Genomic DNA, 6,628 nt, shown 5'->3' with positions numbered 1-6,628 from the left:
CCCCGCGGCCTGGGGCGCCCCCCGGCGGCCTGGCCCCTCCGTGCGGCGCTGGGCGTCCTCCTCCCCGCTGACCAGGGCGGCGCCCAGTCCTGTGGCCTCCCCTCCCTCCACGGCCCAGAGCGCCCCCCGGCGGTCTCTCCTCCCCGCGGCCCGAGGCGCCTGGATCCCCGCACGCGGCCTCTCCTCTTCGCCTCCCACCCCGCGGCCTTCCCCTTCCCTGCTGACCACAGCGCCCCCCGGCGGCCTCCCTGCTCCCTGCGGCCCAGGGCGCCTCCCTCGTTGGCTCCCCGCTCCCCGCAGGCCAGGGCGCCCCCCCGGCGGTCTTTGGCCCCAATTCGCGGGAAGACCCAAAGTTGTCCACAAATACGGGAGCAGTCCGGGCTGTCTGCACCCGAAAACGCAAAACGTACATAGAATGATGTGTGGCAATGTTTTCCACTTTCATTTCCTACAAAGATGCATTTGATAGGGTGGGACGTGTTACAGCCCCAATCAGGTTAATGCTTCCAAGAATAGTTGAAAAAGCAAAATGCACGCAAAATGACATTCCTCACAACCTGCCCTGAAAAATATACAGCTAAGATGTCAAGTAAAAAATAGTTCTACAGAGGGCATGCATCCGATGCCTTCCTTAAACCAAACTCACGATCTCACACCGCCACAGAAGAAAAGAATCACAGTTAGGATCGACCCTAACATGTGACATCAGGAGCAACGCTTCTCCAGAAAGGACGTAATTGTTAAAAAGAAATAAGTAAAAACTAAACTGGAAAAAGAAAAAGTAGTATTTTGATGATGAATGTTTTAACAAAATTACTCTTTAGCTGATGTTTTCCACCTAATTTAGGTTCTCAGTAAATGAAGTTAAACACTTAGACAGATGTAAAATACATAATACATCTGCGTGAAGATAAGACATCACAAGGGACGTGTGTGAGATGAACCCAGTCTGGGTTTGTATCCTGGCCATGGCCATAACCAACCAAACTAAACTAGAAAAAGAAAAAGTAGTATTTTGATGATGAATGTTTTAACAAAATTACTCTTTAGCTGATGTTTTCAGCTTCACCCTGGCTTGACCCTTGACTTGACCCTGGACAAGTCACCTTATGTGCCTCAGTTTCCTCAACTCTAAAATAAGGATTAAAGAAGTTAATGGTAAAAAGTGGGGAAATTCCTGGCACATAGTCAGGAAATGTTTGCTATTATTATTTAAATATGCCAAATCTTTGCCATATTTTTTAATTGGATGAATTAGAAAATCCATACAGTCCGTTTACACCCAACTCTACTTAGAGTTAGCAAGCTATTCTCCAAAGAACCCTATTTAGGCCATAAAACTTACTACTCTTTGATGGACTTCCACAGTGAATTCTCCTAAAGAAAACAATGGGATAAAAAAATCCTAAAGAGGATGGCAGACTAAGCACTTGGTGAGCACCTCCCATCTAGGAGCTCTTCTAAACGTCCCACCCTTATGAGACACATTCTGTCCTTGTCACATTTGCAGATGTAGAGACTGAGGCAGAGGGCAATTAAGTAATGTGCCTGGACCTTAAAAAACTGGAGAATATGATGAATGCCCATGAACTCAGGCTGCTTGGAGCCAAGGCCAGCGCCTTGGCTGACTACTCATTCTGGCAGTGGAAAGCCTTGGGCTGTCCCAGCCCACTGCGGGTACGCCCATTCTGTCTCCCTTCTACGGAGTGTGATAAGCATGTTATGAGGAAACTTCATTCAAAATTATTGGAAAATTCTCTCCCTTGACACTGAGCTGGAAAAAGTGGGGAGTTAAAGAAATTAAAAGCTTGGCTCAGCGCCTGTGGCTCAAGTGGCTAAGGTGCCAGCCACATACACCTAAGGTGCGGGCTCAAATCCAGCCCGGGCTGCCAAACAACAGTGACAGCTGCAACCAAAAAATAGCCAGGCGTTGTGGTGGCCGCCTGTGGTCCCAGCTACTTGGGAGGCTGAGGCAGGAGACTCGCTTGAGCCCAGGAGTTGGAGGTTGCTGTGAGCTGTGATGCCATGGCACTCTACCCAGGGGGATAGCTTGAGGCTCTGTCTCAAAAAAAAAAAAAATTAAAAGCTTGAGACATTCTCAGATTTCTGAATTTGACCTTTCTCCTCCACCAGATGCAACTTCAACTTCCCTTTCACCTTCAAAATTTTTCTCTAGTTTCCCTTTAGGCTATATCCCAAGATCTGTAGAATCAACTCTACTTGAACCTATAAAAACTTCACTTATGTTGATGACATGGATCCTCTTGAGGATCAAATAGACCAACTGCTACTCTCTGCCACCTCTACCAAGAATATTCAAGTTTTTTTTTTTTTTTTGAGACAGAGCCTCAAGCTATCCCCCTGCGTAGAGTGCCATGGCATCACAGCTCACAGCAACCTCCAACGCCTGGGCTCAAGCGAGTCTCTTGCCTCAGCCTCCCAAGTAGCTGGGACTACAGGCACCCGCCAGAACACCCGGCCATTTTTTTGGTTGCAGCCATCATTGTTATTTGGTGGGCCCAGGCTGGGGATTCAAACCCGCCACCTTAGGTGTATGTGGCTGGTGCCTTAGCTGCTTGAGCCACAGGCGCCGAGCCAATATTCAAGTTTTGATCTGACAATTTCCTCCCTATTTTACCACCACCACCCCACCCCACCTGAGTGAGGACCCCAGTCAGAAACACTACTCCAAGAGACAGAAGGCACACAAGCTTCTCCTGAATGGGGCAATCTGAGCTCCCGCTAAACACCCTATAGAAATCAACATTGGGCACCCATCACCAGAAAAGCCACAGTTCTCCAAGTTTACTTTCAACTTCCTCACTTTTGCATTACCTTTGACTTAAATAATTGCACACATAAATAACATTTACACATAAACAACATGTTTTTGTGTGTGTGAAAGCCAGACTAGACTGAAGGTGGTGGCTCATGCCTGTGATCCTAGCACTGTGGGAGGCTTACATGGATCTACTGTGCTTAGGAGTTCCAGACTAGCCTGAGCAAGAGCAAGACTCTGTCTCTACTAAAAATAGAAAAACTAGCAAGGCGTATGGCAAACACCTGTAGTCCCAGCTACTCAGGAGGCTGAGGCAGGAGGATCTCTGCAGCCCGGGAGTTTGAGGTTGCTGTGAGCTATGACACCACAGCACTCTACCAGGGTGCTAAGATTCTATCTTGAAAAAAATTAATAAATAAAAACCAGACAAAATGCAGCTTTCTAATCTCCCAGAATATCTGGTCCGTAATTTTGAAAATAGTGGCGGTTAAAAAGTACTGGTTGCACAGTACCTAGGGAGTAATATCACACTGTGTGTTGAAAGCAGAATTAGATCACATAATTGTCTATAACTTCCTGCTCAAAATTTTTGGGTGATTGCCCATTGCATATTTTAGGGTTCCCTAAACCATGTTCTGAGAAACACAAGATAACCCTCTAAACAAGTTTACTAGTCCCACAGGCATGTAAATATAAAGGATCGGAGAGGCCCGCAGTAAATACACCTGCTTAACTTTACCTCAGTTGGTGCTTCTAAAATATTTCTGCCCATGTAAAACCCTTTTTTGTCCTATCACCATCCCAGCGAACACATTCTAGTAAATCTTTTGGATAAGGTCTAAATTCCTAAACATCTCTCCGCTGCCTGACTCCTCAGCCTGCCCTTGCCTCCACAGCGCCCCCAGCCCATACTCTTGCTGTATCAACATGTCCATTATTTCCCCAATAGGCCCGCTCTTCCTTCATCTCCATTCCATGTCCTCACTCTCTGTGCCACAGCTCCCAGCCCTGCCCCTTCCAGCCTCTCCCATCCTAGTCCCCAGTATAGTAACCATATATGCGATGGCATCCCTATACCAATTCTCAGGGCCCTGGGGTGCTTATCCCTCTTCCTGTTCTAGATTATAAACGTCTCAAGAACAATGACACTGTCACTTTCACCTTTGTGTCCCAGTTCCTGGCATATCACAGCCATTCACTGATGGAGAGAAAGACTGACCATGTAAATGGCCGGTCCCACGGGACCACTGCTCAGCACCAGCATTTCTAGGGAGGTCTCTGCCACCTCCACTGCTAATCATAGTGAAAGGTAAAAATTTGAATTAAAATTTGCGGCTTGTGCAATTACTCACGGCTCCTATGAATAAAACAGGAAGTCGAAAATGTGTCCTGACTTGAAATCCAAAGATCATTCAAATGCCCTATTTTGATCAAAACTCTGTACTTCTCCATCGTCCTCGCATAGCCCAGACCCCCATCCCCAGAACTCCGACGGACTCAGTTCAGTTTGCTCGTCTTTTGCTTTGGGTTCATCTTTTTATCCTTTCACTTTTTTCCCTGCAGTTGAACAAGAGCTGCCCATGAGATGTTATAAACAGAGAATCCAGAAAACTCCCAAAGTGGGTAACTAGCTCCAGAATCAATGAGCCGGCTGACTGCACTGCATTTAAAGTGTCAAACCTGGAAGTTAAGTCCCTTTCCAATAAATGCCAAAGGAAGTCTACCTCGGCGGGTTTCCAAAAGCTGGTAGAACATCCCCTACCAACTGTTGGCTCCTGCTGTTACCACTGCTGCTACCTCAGTGGTACTGGTTAACAGCAGGAGTCAAGAGAGTTGATGGACTGAATTTTGTCAAGCATGAACAATAAAAAAAAAAAAAAACTCAAACCCCTAATCTCACCCTAACTTCAGAAAATAAAGATCATGTTAATACAAAGAGGCAGGAACTACCGGATAAAGAGCATTCTTTTAAATAGAATATATTTAGTTTTGTGGTGAGAGAGGACACCCAAGAAGGGCGAGGTCTGGGAGAACAGGTCGTCTCAGGGAGACCACAAGGATGCACCTGCAGGGTCCTTTCCATGGTGACTCAGCTCTTGGGAATTTGTAGACTTAACTTTCTGGAACCTGGAAATTTCCAAGTTCTCTGAAATCCTGTAGTTCTGTACAGTCTGGACTAGCATCTCCCACTTGATTCAAACTGGCCAATGGGAAGGGTATCTGTGGGGTGGAACTGTTTGACTATCAATAAAAGGAGAAAGACCAAGCCAGTCGGGGAGCGTGGCCATTTGGAAATCTGTTATGCCATAAGTGACCGGCCGATGAATAAAGCCCTTCCTCTTAGAAACGTGGTGTTTGGGTGCCCTTTCTCTCCTTTGGGCCTCGTCTTCCTGCAACAGTAGGGGAAATAAGTTTCATTTTTGTTGTTATTTTCTCATTTCATTATGAACAGAAGGAACGTCATCAGTGGCCAGCATTTGGAAACCACTAATCTAAACATCTGCTACCAAGTTCTATACAAACGTTTTGTTCTTATCAGCACAGTGCCCAACCGGCAAGCGTTGAGGGAACCTTCAACCTCTCATTTGACCACTGCTTGAAATCAATAGCCCACTGGCCAGAATTTGGCTTCCTTTTTGTTAAACACAGATTGTCTTGTGATTGTGCTTATTTTAAGAAACAGCAGAACCCCAGCTATTCAGACTCTTTAGTTAATCTTCTGAACCACTTAGAGTTGAGTGATTTTAAGATAACAGAATTTTTTTGGCCAGGCATGGTGGCTCACACTTCTAATCCCAGCACTCTGGGAGGCTGAGGTGGGTGAATTGTCTGAGCCAGAGGGAGTCCTTGTCTCTAAAAATAGCCAGGCGTTGTGGCAGGTGCCTGTAGTCCCAGCTACTTTGGAGGCTGAGGCAAGAGAATCACTTGAGCTAAAGAGTTTGAGGTTGCTGTGAACTGTGATGCCACAGCACTCTATTGAGGGTGACAAAGTGAGAGTCTGTCTCAAAAAAACCCAGAATTTTTAAGTTACTCAATTCACCTATATAAATTGCTACTACATGGGAATCAATGCATCAGCAATCCAATGCTGATGAATATGAAAAGGTGTAGGAGACAGTCTGTGTATAGCCCAGATGGGAATGTAACACACAGGCTATATGCTTAATGGGATAGAGGTAAATGCATTTGGGAATTTCAAAGGAAGGAAAATTGCTTTCAACTTGAGGAAGAGAGGCGGCAGGGACATATGGGATCTGGAATCAAAGAAAGGATGCGTAAATGAAGACTTTTCATTTTTACATCTCCAGGGTGACCTATTCTCAAATGTTTTGATTTTAGGATTCCTTAAGTCCTAAAAATTATCAAGGACTCTAAATACCTTTTGTTTATTAGAAATCACAACTAAGAATTTTTAAATATTTGCTTATCCTGTTAAAAATAATAATAAACATAAAAGGACAAGTTTTAAGGAGTAAAATTTTATTTTAACCTGAAAATGCAAATAAAAATACATGTACAAAAATGACATTTTTAGTGAAAAGTAACTATATTACTCAAAACCAAAAATACATATAATGGAAAGTTTTATATTTTTGCAAATCTCTTTAATATCTGGTTTAATAGAAAACAACTAGATTCTCATCTCTGCTTCTGCAATTAGTGTGTTATAACATATTATTATAGTTGAGGAATATATGTGAAGAAAATCTAGCCTCACAAAGATAAGTAGCTGGAAAAGGGGTATTTTAATGACCTTTCAGAATACTTTTTTGTTATCACACCAAAGATCAACATATGATAGTCTAAAACTCTGTCTACGAACTTCTCAAGTGTTAAATTAAACCCATT

This window comes from Otolemur garnettii, unplaced genomic scaffold (assembly GCF_000181295.1).
Source record: "Otolemur garnettii isolate 467f Iridium unplaced genomic scaffold, OtoGar3 scaffold00138, whole genome shotgun sequence".
Classification (NCBI taxonomy): Eukaryota; Metazoa; Chordata; class Mammalia; order Primates; family Galagidae; genus Otolemur; species Otolemur garnettii.
Note: the sequence above shows the minus strand (reverse complement) of the source record.